Here is an 18,076-nt window from a genome sequence, read left to right on the forward strand (position 1 = left end):
ACTTTATTTTATTTTTGGATAACCAACAAAAATCATGGGACATATTTTAATCCCTAAAAAAAAAAAGAGTTGATTTGTTATCTTCTAAAATTTAAAATAGATCCGGTTAATCAAAATTGTGATTCTTCTAAGATTCAAAGAAAATCTATGTTAATCTCTTAAAAAAATTAATATGAATCTATTTTGAATTTTATAAAAATCATAAATCAACTTTTTTTTAGAGATTGAAATTAGCCTCATGATATTTGTTAAAAACTCAAAAGGTATTTTAATCTACAGGCTCATTTGGTGGACAGGATAGGATAAGAACGGATAGGATAAGAGAGTTGGATAAGAGTAGGATATGATATGGGGCTGATAAGCCTATATCATTTCATGTATTTGATGAGCACATGATTAGCAATATGATAAGATTATGTTATCATATAATGTGTTTGAGGCGAACCAGATATCATCAGGATATGATACAAATAGACTAAAATACCATTTTTAACATAATATCATATAATTTATCAAAAATTAATTTTTAATTTTTTACATTTATTTAGAATTGTAATTTTAAACAAAATATTTTTAATTAATTTTTTTATCTGCATATCATATGTACCATTATTCAAAAAAACATGTTCCAAAAAAATTTCATTCAATTCAAAAAGGTATATCGATTAATTTTTCATTCCATGTGTTTTCTGCTCATTCAAATAAAAGAAAAATAATGAAAAAAAGTCAAAATTTGTAAATTGAAATTAGAGGTGACAATATGAATTGAGCCCGGCGGGTCAACCCTCCAAAACGGGGCGGATTGGGTTGAGGTTTTCAACCCACCAACTCACTTCAACCCGCCCCGACTAGAAGTGGTCAAAACAGGTTCAACCCATCGCAAGGCGGGTTGACCCACCGGGTTATAATTTTTTTTTTACAAGTAGGTAGTATTTCATTTGTCATTAAATTTTTATGATATCAAAAAAAAATTATCTTAGTAATTTCTAGAAAAAATAAAGAATAACAATTTTATTTATGACAAATGTTATCTATATATGGAGACAAATAAGTTCCTAAAGAATGTTTAACAAATATTAGTACGGGTAGGATATTCTTACTACTATTTTTTTCTACTACCACCACTCCACTACCACTTTAATCACCATTGGATTAGAGGAAAAGTTGAATGAAGAGAGAGAACAAAAAATAACTTTTGAATCCAACGGTGATTAAAGTGGTAGTAGAGTGGTGGTAAAAAAAATGTGTAGTAAGAATATCCTAACTCATATTAGTATATATTTAAGATTGAAACTGAAAAAAAATTAAGAGAAGTGTGAAATAAAATAAAATAATATTAGAAAAATTCATAAAATATAATTTATTTTCATAAAATATAACTTATTTTTGAATTTTAATTAATTTTTTTTAATTGGCGGGTTGGTGGGTTGTCCCGCCAACCCACCATAAAATGAGGTGGTTCATTTTTTCAATCCATATTTAATGGCGGGCAAACCCGCCTCACCCCATTTTTGACGAGTTGGTGACGGGTCAGGGCGGGCCAACCCAAATTGCCACCCCTAATTGAAATAAGTTAAAAAATAAAAATAAAAATAAAAAATACAGGATAATGAAACTTGAAGAAGTGATTTAGTCAGTGAATGTGCTATTCCGAGAAAAACTTTTTCACTCTTAAGATTTTCTCTCTCTCTTCAAGTGACTATTTCCTTTTCTTCTTCTTTCAGTTCGGTTTTTTTCTTAAGTTTCTTTCTTTTGTTTCTTTTTTAAGTTCCATTGGCCAATTTTAATCACAAGAGGATGTTCAGGATTCGGTCTTCGCCGACCACCGCTTGAAGACTCTTCCTCTTCTGCATTTTTTTTCTCCCAAATTTAAGCCGCCATAAATCTGAGTTTTTTTTCACTTGAATCGCTTCAATGGTGAAAACATTTGTTTCCACTAATCTTATGCGTTTACACGTCAATCCCAACCAGTTTGAGAGAAAAAACAATCTCAAGTACGATTCAGATCGTTTGAAGGAAAAAAAATGTAAAAGCGTACGATCCTTCTATCTTCCACGTGATTTTAACAACAGTGAATACAACTTATAATTTGGGACGTAGAAGGAGAAAGAATAAACAAAATATAATGCAGTAAATATAAATATATTGGGAAGCGTGGGAATATATTGGGTATCCAATATTGATATCCTATCATGTTGAATCTTAACCCAACTCCCCCCATAGGATAAGAAATTATGTATTGGATAGGATAAAATGAGATAATAGGATAAGCTAATCATATCTTATTGACCCACCAAGCATGAGATAAAAGTAGAATATAATAAGTTATCCTGTCATATATTCTTTATCAGGTGTTCCAAACAGGCCCTACATATCCTTACCATGATATGCTTTATAGTTTATACAATTTTTACAAAATGGTATTATTCTTAGCCCGGTATAAATCAGTCAAGTTATGTCAACCTTTAATGTAAATGATTAACTTTATATAAAAATATTTTAAACCTGACTTAATTTGTTAGTATTATATAAATCAAATTATAAATTTAATCTGTTTTATTTAAAAAAAAAAAAAATACAAGGTTTGAAGTTGCCCATCAAATATTCAACAAATGAGTATAACATTATGTGAAATGTAGGTTATGATTTTTTAGTTTATTCTTTATATTTAAATTGATGAAAAATTAAAATAATACAATAATTGAAATTACATCACAGCTCAAAATATTATTTTATTAATAACATGATATTATTTATTTATTTTTTGGTAAATAACATGATATTATTTTCTTAAAAAATAATAAAATATTATTTTATTAAGAAATATTATTTATAAAAATATACAAGTCTGGAGACTTCAAGGTCGGGTTTTCTAAAATAAATTTGTTGCCTAGTTTTTAAAAAGATCTTTTAATGAGCTAAAGTATATATTATTTTTAAAATGAGTTAAATCAAATCAAGACAAAGGCATTGGATACGTAAGACTAAAATTTTAATAATTATCAAGATCAATTTTGTCTAAAATTATTATGAATACAGAAACAATCTAGTTGTGTTTAGCTTTAGCAAAGGCATATTTTTATATGCTTCAATTTTTAGTTTACGAAAATAATCCCAACACAAGTTCCATGGGTTTGAAAAGCTGCTGACATTGAGAGACTCATTTGATTCTGTGCTCACCTTTATAATTCTCATATTCTAAAAATTTGCTGATGTTTCTACTTGTGCTGCTGATGATATGTTCAATGAGCATTTTTTCTTTTACGAAAATAAATATTGTTTCTCTTATAAGTTTTAGAGACTTAGTTTCTTTTATGCTTACTTTGTAACCTTTAATATATTCTCAACCAAACTATGTCAAATGTATTTATTGCTGACGTCATTTATTTACTAGCTTCTTTTATATTACATTTTTTTTATTGGTTGTAGATGGATTTACAAAATCAAACTGAAAGCTGATGGCTCAATAGAGAAGCACAAGGCTCGTTTAGTAGCTAAAGGCTACACTCAGTAAGAGGGAATAGATTTTTTTGAAACTTTTTCTCTAGTAGCAAATTAGTTATTGTGAAGACTCTCCTTATTATTGCCTCCGGTCAACATTGGCAGTTACATCAAATATATGTAAATAATGTCTTTTTGAATGGTGATCTATTTGAAGAAGTGTACATGGAAATACCTCTTGGATATCAACATCAGGAGGAGAGTCTTAACCAAAATATCAAGCATGCTTGCAGATTACTGAAGTCTATCTATGGCCTAAAACAAGCATCCAGGCAATGGAATTTTAAATTTTCTAGTTTCTTATTGTAGTTTGGCTTTACTCAATCCAAGTATGACTACTCTCTTTTCACTAAGGTAGTGTTTGGTAGAAGATTTATTTTGAGATTGATGGAAAAGTGTAAGTGGATATTAAAAAATACTACGTTTGGTTCAGGTTTTTGAAAAAAAATACTAGACAAATAGGATAGATGGGGAAATGACTTTTGTGTTGATTTTTGGATGAAATTCACTGTTACAGAATACCACTTGAGATGTGGTATTTTGAGATAACTGGGGAAGTGAAAAAAACAGGTGCGAAGTTTTTTCCGAACATAGATTTTGCAAATTTAAATAAATTTCCCTGGTAATATTTCAGTCAACCAAACAATTTTTTTTACATTTTCCTATTAAACTCATTTTTCAACCATTTTCCTAGTAATTACATTTTCCTAGTATTCAAAAAATTCCTCCTCAACCAAACGCCCCCTAAGGGATCTGGTTCTTCATTTGTTGCATTGGTGGTCTATGTTGATGATATAATCATCATAGGACCTTACACTGCTGTTATTGCCTCTGTCAAGCAATTACTCCCCACCAACTTCTAGCTCAAGGACTTGGATTTACTTAAATATTTTTTAGGCCTAGAAGATACTAGATTCTTAGCTTGCAAACCTACCAATATTCCCATGGACCCTCAAGTTCAATTGTAGGCTGATACTGGAGATCCCATTCCAGATCAATCGCAGTATAGAAGACTAATAAGTCGCCTTTTATATCTCACTCTCTCTAGACCGGATATCAATTTTGTTGTGCAGAAGTTGAATCAGTTTGTATCTCAGTTTTAGAAGCAAGAACACCAGATGTTACATATGCAGACACCAAATTGGTGGACATTTGATTTGCTAGAGCATTCTCAGTAGTTCCAGTGGAGCCTTTCTGCTCAAATTTGAAACTCGTAGGATAGCCATGCACCTTGTAGCATTTGTCAACAGTGTGGCCACCATGGATTTGACAAAGAGTGCAAAATGGTCTCTCCTTTTGTGTTCATTTATTATGTGTTGCAGTCTTGGTAGCAAGTGCTAAAGTATTAGCAAAATCTGAATTGGAAGAGGATTGAGAACCTACTTTCCGATGTTGCTCTTCTTGAACAACAAGAGAGAAGACTTTATTCATTGGTGGGAGTGGACCAGCAAGAAATGAAGATGAAGCAAAGAGATATCAAGCGGAAAAGTCGAGAAGACAAAAAAATTTATGGATCGAGGAGTTACTTAGATCACCAAAGATGAAGCAACGAAAGAGATTAAGCAAACAGTAACCAAACATCAATTGCAACTGAACATGCAAGAGGGAAACAATGAGGGAAAGTTAAAGAGAAAATTCCAGAAACTTGTCTGTTGCGCAATCATCAAGTGTACCGATCGTTCCAAGTAATAAAATGATAAGTAGAGTATCGTCTCCTCGAGGATTGAGGCACCGAATTTATTATAACTATTCCTTTCTTGTTGGATTAAAAAAATTGGTTTAAGGACAGTTGTGATTTGTGAAAAACAAGAACAATTCAAGAAAGTATAAATAACTTCCAAGATTCTTTTTTAAACTCAAGAACAAAAGATCAATAGTTGAGAAAGTGTTTGAGAAAATACTGCGGTAAAGAGAAACAAACACCTTAATGATCTCCACCTTGTATCCTGAATTAACGTTTACATTCAATTATGCAATTGATCAAACGATTCACTATCTTTTATTTAATTGGTTAAGCCCTAATTTCTTAATGACTTTAACCTTATTAACTTTATTAGAATTCTAATCCCTTAGAAATCCCTTTTCAAGTTAAGCCTTAGAATCAGTGAATCTTTCACGTTTGCGGTTCATGTAGCCTATCCTTAGTGCATACATGAATAGTTATCTTGCCTTTTGTCAGGAATTAAAATTCCAATATCCCTAGTGAAAATCCTAACTCTCGCAATCCTAATAGATTGATCGGTTCTAGAAGAATTATAAGATGAAGAACAAAGCGAAATAAATTCAATCAGAATAAATAAATATAAATTCAACCAATCTACAAAGGGTTCATATCAATGGTTGTGACCCTTACCACAATAATAAGAAGAAGAGTAGAATGAAGATCTTCAATCTTGATCATTCAATTCTTCAAGACTCCAAGAAGTTCTCTATCGCGTCCAAGAGTCCTCCTCTCCCTCTGTTTCTCTGATCTTCTTATTAGGTTTAGGAAAACCTTCTTCCACAATTACCCTCAATTGGGCCTTTCTCAGTACAATTCGCATCAGGTAACAAAAATTCATATCGCCCGCGCAGATCGCGACACACTCGCACGGATCGCGCAGGCAAATAGAAAGTAATTGACAAAATCACGCGATTTGCGCCATATCCCGCGCGGTTTGCATAGGACTTGTACTTTTGACTTTTCTCCTTTTGCTTCTTTTTTATGTTTCCTGCTATCAAAATATAGAAATTGAATAAGAGAATGATTGAGAAAGAATAATCAATATTTATAACATTTATGATTATTTTCAACCATTTATGATTAATTCCTTGCTTCTTTCAGCTTAGAAAGCACCATATGCTGGACGCGTATCTTGTCTTATTGAAAAGAAGGTTCTGTAAAAGTTACAGAAGACCAAAGAAAAATTAAAAAGTAAATGTAATACAAAAGAAGCTAAATAACTAAATGACGTCAGCTATTAATACATTGGACGTAGTTTGGTTGAGAATATACTAAAGGTTACAAAGTAAACATAAAAGAAACTAAGTCTCTAAAAATAAGTGGAAAAAAAATTAGTAAAGAAAAAGGTAAGAGAGAAAAAAAGATTTATGTATTGGTAGTGTACACTAAGGAATAATTACTGCTATATATGGGTTTAAAGTTGATTATAGTATAGAAAATAAAATTATCTTTTACATATATATAAAAGTATATAAGAATTATATAGGGCCGTGTGAAAAAAAATGAAAGAAAAAGAAATTTTCGATCCATATAATATTTATCTAAGTCTTGGGTCCATATAATATTTCTACGAACTTGTTTGACGAAAATAAATTCAAGTTAAAAATTATTTTTAAACTAAATTTAAAAAAATAAAAAACTTAAAAAATATAGTTTAAACTTAAAAGTTGTTTGATGATTATTGTAATAACCCAAACTGTAAAATTGAAATTTTAGAAAGTTAATAAAAATTAATTTAAGATTATTAAATGGAAAATTTAATTTTTTAAATTAAATCCCTCTTAGCATAAAAGTGTTAATTGTGTAAGTTTTGGGGTAAATTGCAAGTAGGTAAAAAAGAATTACCCAAAACTTAAAGAGAAATTAGTGATTATTACTCTATAAAAATGCCTAAGTTAAGTTAGGAAGAGAGTTAATGAGTGGTTTAAGTGAGTAATTCCCTACTAGGATTAGTGAGCTCACTTAAATAAGTTACTCCTCCTCCTTTCTATTGTATCTCTTCATTTCTCTCTTTTTCTCTAAGTGGAGAGCACATGTCTCTCACTCTCATGGCTGATTTCCTTCTCCTTTCCTAGGTTTTTTTATAGCTCCAAGAAACAAGCCAAAAAACCTCACATACCTTCTTCCCTCATCATTCCACCATAGAAACCACTTAGGGCTAGGTGTTTTGGAGAAGAAAAATCTCATCTTGGGAAGCTTAGCATGTTGTTTTTGGTTTGGGGTTGTCACTCCTTCGTTTTGAGATTGAGTCATCTCCACCACTTGTGTTGAGGTCTCTTGTTATGAAAGAACCAACCTTTTCAAGGTTTATTTCGTGTACCTTACTCGACAGACCTAGAGAGTTGGCTAAAATCTTGAAAGTCACTCACTTTTGCTGTTTTGAAGCCTAAGGGTAAATGCCCAACCATTCCCTTAATAATTAATTAATAAGTTTGATTGGCGAAAATTATAACCATTGATTGACAGAAATCAACGGTTATGATTTGATGTCAAATTTCAAGTAGTTTAAGATATATTTATCTTCGTCCATCCAAAAACTACGTCGTTTTGTTTACTTATTTTCTTATATTAATTGGTTCACCTTTGAATAGTTATGATTTCTTTTTTTTTCTCTTCTTTTTTCACTATTTATCCATCTTTGTCCGGTTATGATTTAGTAGCCAGAGATAAAGTTATCTAAAGCAACTTGAGAAACGATAATCAATATATATATATATATATATATATATATATATATATAGGGATAGGATCAACTTACACCGGTGTAAGAATAATAAATCTTACACCAAATCTTAACCGTTGATTTCTGTGCATCCAACGATTGAGATTTATTGGAAATTAAAAATTAATTAATGAGTGAGATCTAATAAATCTTAACCGTTAGATGAAGAAAATCAATGGTTAAGATTTAATGTAAGACTTATTATTCTTACACCGGTGTAAAATGATCTTGCCCCATATATATATATATATATATAGGATATGATTATTTGACATCGGTGTCAAACTAAAAAGTTTGACACAAAATCATAACCATTGATTTTCGCCGTTCGACGACTATAATTTATGGGTCTTTATTTTATCATGTTACATGAAGTCATGCAACACTAAAAGACAAAAAATATTAATAATAAAAAAATATGATAAGACACTTTGTTCAATGATTTTGTTTTGTCTTATCTTAAAATAACCAAATTATTTTTCCTACAACATAACTCTTATTTATCCCATAATTTATTGGGAATTATTAATTAATTAATAAGTGTGATCCAATAAATTATAACTTATGTTGCACCAACACTGACACGGGACACAACACGACAAATCGACACGTTAATTCTAAAAATTGTCATATTTTGACACGATAGGATATATTTGATATTAAATAATATTTTTAATGGGTCAGGATCATTTTACACCAGTGTAAGTTACACTCTTAATCTTGTCTGTTGATCCCACTTATATCTAAGGGCTCTAATTTTTTAGTAATGTGAGTCATTGGATACAAGTGGATCAATGATTAAGATTGAGTGTAAGACTTCTAACTCTTACACCTGTGTGAGAATTTCCTGCTCCATTTTTAATATATATAATATAATTTATATTTAATGCATATAACAACCCATAATAAGTCATATAACCAACCAAATATTCAAATTTCATAACATAAATATAAAAAAAAATTCCATATCTTGTTAAAATTGATTTACAAATTATTTTTTCATGTTTAGTTAATAAAATAAAATTTAGACCTAAAAAAAACGTGTTGGATGCATGTCAGAGAGTTGATCGCAAGTCAAAAAAGCATGTCGGAGCGTTGACCGCGTGCCCTAAAATATTGATTGCGTGTCGAAACGTGTCAAAGCATGTCGGTGTTTGACACACATTTTTCAAAAAAAATTGTGTGTCCGTGCTTTACAGATTATAAACATAAGATTGGCAAAAATCAACGGTTAGGATTTGGTATCAAACTTTTTAATTTGGCACGGTGTCAAAGGATCGGGAACACTGACCAAATTACCACTGTTTGGCAAAATTTTTACTCAAATGCTCTGCGAACAGTACTTTTTACCAGACTGCCATATGTCATAGTTCGCTACCACTGGTAGCGAACTTCGTGACCAATGATTTCTTGACATGTGGCCATATTGCGTACCAAATTTACTATCACTGGTAGCGAACTTAGTCCAGTTAGCTTTTTCTTGCGAAAGTGTGCCATGTGTCATAAAATCATTGGCGAACGAAGTTTGCTACCAGTCGTAGCGAATTACGTCACGTTGCAGTCTAGTAAAAAGTACTGTTCACGTGGCATTTGGATAAAAAATTTGCTAAAAAGTGACATTTTTGCCGATGTTCCAAAGGATCGTATCCCTATATATATATGAGAAAAACATTTCTCAAGCAGCTTGAGATAAGTTTATCTCCGGCTATCCCAAAACTACGTCGTTTTATTTATTTATTTTCTTATATTAATTGATTCACCTTTGAATGATTATGATTCTTTTTTTTTCTCTCTTCTTTTATCACTATTGATCCATCTTTATACGGTTATGATTTAGTAGCCGGAGATAATATTATCTCAAGCAGCTTGAGAAACGATAAGCCCTATATATATAACTTATAGTAAAATATAATTTATTGCACTTCATCTAAAAAAAATCTGAACTCTTGAAATATGTTCTAGACAGGTACATAATTGAGTCGAAATATTGATCCACTTTATTTAAAGAGTTTAATATTTCTCATATTGTCTATCATATATAAAAGTGTGAGGGACTCATGTGGATTCATATGAGGAGAAAAGAGCGAAAAAATAATGGGCCTCATATATTTTTATACGTGTGTAGCAGATAAATTTATCTTCTATAACATGACAACAGTAAATTGTTATTCTAAGTAATAAGAAGATGATGAATATCCCACATAATAAGGAGGAAAATTTCGAATCCCGGTCTACCACCTTGCGTTAACCTTCTACAAATATTGAAATCACCCCCTAGGTGCAAGACTTCTAAACCCTAATCTCCGATCCACCTTGGTTGGAGAGACACCATTATTCGGCTATATATCTTGCATTGCATAATTGGTTTATTTCCTAAGTAATCAAGTCATTCCTTTTGCTAATCACTCCTTTTCACGCCATAGATCAAATCATTAATTCTCTTAGATTTTTTAATTTTTGGAAACTTAATCCTCTTGAATTGAACACAATCAAATTCAACATGTGTATATATATTAAATATTAACGTGGACCACTCGAGTCTTGGCAAGACTTTTTCCAACCATATCTATACCATGAAACCCTAGTTTTAGAGTACTCTCATTGTTATTAACCTTTTTGGCATAACTTCCAGCTTTTGGGATATTTCATGATCTTGCGTTCTAGTTCCAAGCATAAAAAAATCAACGATCAACAATAAAACAGTTTTGTAGAAATAATTAAATAAATAAATGAAAAAATATCTTCCCACATAATAAATAAAATTATCTTCCACAACCGCAAACAACGTTAGGTTGAGATTCAGGAGAAAAATACATGGCATTTTAAGAACTTTACTTCTCACTTTCAATACAATTTTTTCTGAAATGTGCCATGCTTTTTTTTTTCTTCACAAATCTAAAAAAACAAAATTAAATATTATAGGAGAAAATTTTATCTCCTATAATAGGAAAAACACTAAATAGGTATAGGGTATTTTGGAATGTATTTTGTATTATTTTCATACATAGCAAAATCTTAAAAATTAGTTTCAAAATTATTTATTTAATGAAATTTGATGTCAATTCCTTATGTGAAATCACACAAGGTATTCCCAGAATTTGTTTTAAACTTCATGTCATCTTAATCTCTAAAGTAGTTTAAATGTAACTTACGAGAATTAATTTTTATTTTGGTTCGCTTTTTCTACGGTCAATGTAGATAATTTATCTACATTGAGTCCAAAACGATGTCGTTTTGAGACGAAAATCAAGGTATTTTTGTAATTATAATTTATTTCAGGGTTATAATAGTCTTTTTTATTATAATTTTTTTATTTTTCAACCTAAAATGACATCGTTTTGAGAACGAATGTAGATAACTTATCTACATTCTCGGTAGAAACATTAAAGACTTTTTATTTTAGAAAAATTTAATTTTTCACCTTCTATGAAATTATAATAATTTATATTTTCTTATAATATTAATGACAAATTCTAATATTAAGATAAAGGCCTGTTATTAATTGATTGTAACCAACGATTGCTTTCATTTCTTATATTTTCACGAGTATTTTGTAGATTGCTTAAGTATGAAATGCTTACACAATAAATTAAAAGAATATGATTACATGTTAGATTATTTATCTTCAGAAATAAAAATTTAAGTTTTTTTCCTGTTAATTTTTTAACATGATTGTGTAGCTTATATTAAAAGATTATATTTTTTATTATAATTGCATAAAATATATAGGATACCATGTTCAAAGTTCATTTGGTGAAACTTTGTGTAAATACATGTCATTCTTAATTTTTTTTCTTTTAAATTATAAATGTAAATTTTTTTGAGTTAATTATCTATATATTTTGTTATTTTATTTTAATTTACATTTTTTAGTTTTTATTTCAATTAATTATGCGTACATTGCTTATATTTTTAAATACTTTTTCTTTTCATTATTTTTGATTTATAATTTTTAAGTTTTACTTAATTTTCTTGTATAATATACGGAATACTTGTAAATTTCTCAGTAATTTTCTTTCTCTCTGCCTCTTTGCATTCTTTGAGCGTGAAACTGCATTTCCATCTCGAGTTAATAATTATTATTATGTTTACCAAAAAAAAAAAAAATTTATTATTATCTATTAATTGTATATTATTTCTATATGTACAATTGTAAATAATAAAACAACGTGTAGAAACGGCATATCTCATTTGTTACTTGATTTCTATATAAAATATATTTTTTGAGAATATTTCGCAAACCCAAACTCTTTGGTCGAGTGGTTCCGTTCATGGTATCATGTCCTGCTTCACCAAGTGGTCTTGAGTTCAAATCCATCCTTAAGCACATGGTTAACCAGGCTCTGATACCATGATTAACCTTCCTCCAAGTGAGTAATTTTTCAACTATATACTTTTAAGTGTATTGATGATACTGCTGAAAACTGAAAAGCATTTTTATTCAAAATCACACTCTATAATTCCCACAAATTAGATTTACTAAAAAGCAATCACACAAATCTGGTGAAGAACCCAAGAAATGGTCACAGTGAGAAATTGGTTTGTGGTTGTTTTAAGCTATTATTGTATAAGCTTCTCAAAACATTTGCTTTCTTTGAGTTTGTAAAACGAGGGACCATTTCAAATTTGTGCATTGTTATAGGAGGTTTGATTTTTTCATGTTGTATGAGAATTGAATTCTTATATTGTGACTCAATTAGTGGTGGGTTCCATATTTATTAAAAAAAAAAAAAAAAATTGTACGCAAATCGAAGGGTCACATGAGAATTGAATTCTCATGTAACATTAAAAAATATTTTTAGTGAAATTGAATTCTTCGTTTATAAAAAAAAAAAAGGGCTTTCGTGAAATTAGAAGTAGTACACCCAATTAACTAGGTTGTAGCACTTTAAGGGCCTGTTGACTTTCTCCAATTATTAAAGTAGTCCAAGGGACAGAAAATCATACTTTTGATATTGTTATTTGATTTATTTGAGAAGAAATGAAATAAAGATGGATGCCTAGTTACGCATTTAGAGGGAAGTGGGTGTGATAGAAAGTCTCTCTGGGTAAGAAAGATGAATGGAGGGAGAAGATTCACAAATTGGGTTGAAGGTAAAACAAGGAATGAGAGAAAAGAGAAAAGGGGAGAATATTTTAGTAATTTTCTTCTTCATGCCGTTTCCTATCTAAAGTGACCAAAAAAATATCTACGAAAATTAAGTGAAATAAAGGAAATAAGTGAATTTTCTAAACTGAGTCAACATAGTAGTCCTTCAACTATGAGGAAACGGTCTTCGGTGAATACGTTTGGGCCTTGCTCTAATACCGGTAGTGAAGCCCTTCAATGAACCTCACAAAATAGGAAGCAAGACTCGCGCAACAATTTTTCACTCTTTACATTCTATTTATGGCAATAATGTTTCTCATGTTATAAGAGATAATTTTATCTTCTACACGCATAAAAATATATGGGGCCATTTAAAAAAATGAGAATATACTTTTATGTGTGTATAGAAAACAAAATTATCTTCTATAATATGAGAAACATTAATCTCTCTATTTATTAAGACAAAGCATAATGAAAAACTTTGTTACTTTTTAGAGGTGGCCAATCTCCATATCAAAATTTCTCAAGAGAAAATATGCTGTGGATATAATTAAAGAAACATTTTTGTTGAATGCAGATTCAATTGGCAATTTTATAGATCCAGCTTCTGCCAAATCAAGAAGAGCCACTCTAAGATCTAGAGATAAATCAGTTGAAAATTACATTACCAGTCACTCTTTGAAGCAACTAATTTGTAATACTTTGGAATGAATTAATTTGTATCATAAAATACATCAAATGAATTCCACAAAAAGGTCTTCTATGATAAAGATGATGCTCAGATTGTTAGATACTCATGCTAATCGGGTAAATTGCCCTATTGATCAGAGATTCACATTTTGGTTTTCTGTATTTATTACGAATAATGTCATTTTCTAAAAAGGTAAGAAATATAATGCTATTGCAACATTAAATTTCGAAATAGATTATCTGGTAATAACATCATATACTTGGCGGTGGCTGTCGAAAAAGTTAGAAAGATGCCTGTTAGCTATCAATTATGACTAATTTTAATGGCTTAGTTTTTATAATATTTGAGGTGAAGGCTGGATATTAGTGCATGGTAATGGGCCAAATGAGTACCAATCAGCCCAAAGGTAAAAAAGAAAGAGAGAAAGAGGTAATTTGATGATTTACTATTCTCTTTTGTTATTTTTACTGCAGTTTGAAAGCAAGATCAACTTTTTGAAAGCAAGATCAAATCTGAACCATTGGATGGACAAAGAGATGGATGGACAGCAATGCATTTTGAGGCAGCTTTTTAGTTTTTAGTTAAATAGAAGTCTGAGTCATTTAGGGTCAGATACCGTACTTTTAGTTTCAGTTTACGTTTAGAATTTTGTATTTTCTCTCTTCGAATCTGAGTGTTTGTCTTGAAAGCTGGTGCATGTTCTTCAATTCTTGATCTCGAAGTGCATTGACAACGCAACTTCAAGGAAAGGAACCACGGATCTGCATACGAGCTCCTGTTTTCACATTTCTGATCTTTTTCTTCCTAGCTCTAGTTTAGGAACTTTGACTCTTGAAGAACCGGTTTGTAACTTTACTTTGAGTTTTCTTTCATGAATGTTTGTGGTGCATGTTTCTTTACTTTTAGATTTGTAATATTTTTGAATATGGGTTTCTGATCTTTTCCTTTCTGGGATTCACGATGATTGGGTGATCTTTTATTTTTCTGAATACTGTGATGGTTTGCTTTAGTTTCATTTGATTAACAAGATTTTGATTTTAAGTTCAAGAACACCATGGGAATGGGTCTTGAATAATTTTAGCATAGCTATGATTGGGAAATCAGGTTATGTCCCTTGTTAATTGAACCCTTGAGGTTAGGGATAATCCAAGGAGGTCTTTGATATAATTTTTAAAGATTTAGAAGACTTTGGGAAAAGATCCTTCTAAAAATTAAAATCTGGAACTGGGAAGTTTCAGATAAAATAGCCATAGTAATTCGAATTCTGATACTAAAGTGCCGTAGCAGTTATAAAACGCAGGAATGCGAAATTTTTCCTTCATCCATGATTCAAAGAATTCCAGAACCTTATAATTGTTACATTTGTGATTAGATATCTCTCTGTTAAATTTTGTTTAATGCAAGTTTGATAAATACCTTGTTTGATTTAGAATTTTCTTAGTTTTAAAAGATTGATCACTTAATTTCAAGAAATTAGAAATAGGAATTAAAAAAGGAAAACTAAACAACCTGTTCCCTGAGAACGATAACTCTTTCTTTTGAGAAAAATACTACCCAACAAAATGGCGCCGTTGCCGGGGAACGGTGTTTGATTTAGTTTCTTTTTAAAATTCTGTCTTTTAGTTCTTGAATTGGTTCTCTTTCATTTTCATTTTTAATTTTTCTTGAACTTACATTTTCCTTGTAGATTTTGCAGATCAATAATTTTTTACTATGAAAACAGATTGATACACTTAGCATTCTGCCAAATCTAAAAAAAAAAAAAAAAAAAAAAGTTTGGTTGTTAAACACTCTACAGGGGGATCACAATGGCATTGGCAGCTCAACTCAGCTTTGCATAACACAATAAAGGATTTGGTCATGGTTACGGAAGAATCCAAGCAACCAGCACCTACTCCAATAGTTGCTATAGCACCTATATGCTCACTTTGCTATGGTGCTCATGCCTTTGAAGAATGTCCCAGCAACCCAACATCTGTTCGTTATGTGGGTGGCTTCAACTACAATTACAACAACCCCAACCAATTTGATCAGCAAGGATGGCTGAACCAAGAATGTAATTTTGCCCAAAATCAAGGCCAAAGTTACCTATATCAGCAGCCTTATCATGGATGGCAACAATCATTTGAACCGGATGAACCTTACTCACCTTGTTTTGTGCAGTCTCTTTTTGTTGAACAGCTAGAGCAACATGTTGCAGAAGCTCAACCTCCAAATGAGCAGTGGATGAATCAAATGCTACAAAACCATGAAGCTATGCTTCAAAGTCATGGAGCTATCTTGAAGAGCCTTGAGAGACAAATGGGACAGCTTGTTTCTTCCCTTAGTAGCAAATCATTGGAGGCACTACCAAATGACACTCAGATACTAAGAGTGGAAGGAATGGAAGCTAGTAAGACTCTCCAATTGAGGAATGGCAGAGAAGTTGATCAACTTGAGCCTGTTATAAGGCCATCTACTATGAGAAAATTAATGGAGAAAGAAGGGAAACAAGAGGAAGATGCACCTTCAACCGAACCATCGACCATTCAAACTTCACATCAAGAAGAAGAAAAAGAAGAGGAAAACACTGCTGAACCATTAAGGGCAGCATTGAAATCAAATGGATTAGACAAGCCTATGCACAACATTGAGGCTCATCAACCTAAATCAAAGGCAAGACAGATCCAGTTTCCTCAAAGACTCCAAGAGCAGCAACAAGAGCATTGTTTCTCCAACAATTTGCCACCCAAATTGCAAAATCCAGGTTCTTCTTTAATTTCAAGTGCATTATTAGATAGGTCACTTGCACACCATGATGGAAAATTAGAGAACAAATCAGTGCAAATTTATAGGTTTATTTTTCTTACAAATTTCATAATAGTTGATTTTGAAGCTGACAAGGATGTGCCTATTATGTTGGATAGGCCATTCTTAGTTAAAGAGGATGCTATAATTGAATTTAAAACAGGAGAATTAACCATGGGAGTTAATAAGGAAAAGATGACTTTTAATGTCTTGAAGGTCATGGATGAGGATTCTAATAATTGTTCTGCTATTTCTGTTTGGGATCATCTTGTTAATGATCATGTGTTTTTAAATAGAGAAAATACCAACTTAGAAGAAGGCAGCTTCAATCATATAGAGACTAAACCAGACAATCCACTCTTGAAAGATTTGATTCAAAAGAAAATAATCAAATGGTTGGATACAGGACAAATTGTTCTAAATTTGAAGATAAGAATCAAATTATTTCCAAGTAAGGTTAAATGGCTGAAGCACTACTGGACAAGGCATGTGAATAAAGAGAAGATTTTCATTTCTTTACTAGATGCTGGGTGAAATAAAAAAGGAGTTTAATTGATTAGTTAGTTAGTATATGTACTTGTAGATGTTGTAGCTTAGGTTAGTTTAGTGTGTGTAACTGTTGATATGTTTAGTTTTAAATTTATGAGTAATTTTCAACTTGTTGTGGTGTACATGCTACGTAGGAGTCTAATATTTTTTCCACTGTCATATGTTAGTGTTGTCTTCTTAAAACCAATGAGAATTGTTCTGTGAAATAAAAAAAGAGGGAGTTGACTGACGAGTTAAAATGGTCCAGAATTGCTATGAGTGACTTTGAGAGTGTGCAAATCACTAAGTTTGGGGTAAGTGTGAGCTACCTCTGTTAATTTTTTATTTTATTTTTTTCAGTTCTTGGCCCAGTAAATTGCACGTGCCTTGATAAAAAAATTTGTGCACTAAGTGCTGACTTTTGAAAAAAGGATAGTTTAGCTGAGAGGGTGTCATAAGTTTTGTTAATGTTTGTTCTGTTTACCGTCCATATAAAAATAAATTATATATGTATAATAGAGTGACTATCGTCACACACTGTGTTAGTAATTATATTTTTAATTTAATTTAATTTATTTTATTTTATATTTTATATTTTGTTTTTATCTGAAGGTTAACATAATTATTTTACAGTGAGGTAGAATTTTTGGGTAGGAAGTAGAAGTGTTGAATAGCGGGATCTTTTAACTTGATGAGCCCAAATTTTTTTTTTTTTACGGTGAATAAAAGTGCTTGTGCATTGAGTTTCTATCAATTAGGCCCAAATAAAATAAAACACTACAACCATTGAATGAAATAAATTGGGCCATGCTTATTCTACCAGCCCAATTATATTCAATCAATTCTATTTTTACCTAATTTATTAAATTATTTTAAATCTGATAATGTCAGAATTTTTATTATTAATTTTATTTATTTATTTATTTTTCTTCTCTTCCTCAAATCATCTTCTTCTTGACCAATGAGCTGCACACAATTGGATTTTTTTTACTAGTTTCAATCATTAAATTAGCTGAATAGAGATTGCAGAAGCTG

The sequence above is a fragment of the Gastrolobium bilobum genome, unplaced genomic scaffold (genome assembly GCF_033153095.1).
Source record: "Gastrolobium bilobum isolate Gb01-03AN ecotype WA unplaced genomic scaffold, APGP_CSIRO_Gbil_v1 utg11595, whole genome shotgun sequence".
Taxonomy (NCBI): Eukaryota; Viridiplantae; Streptophyta; class Magnoliopsida; order Fabales; family Fabaceae; genus Gastrolobium; species Gastrolobium bilobum.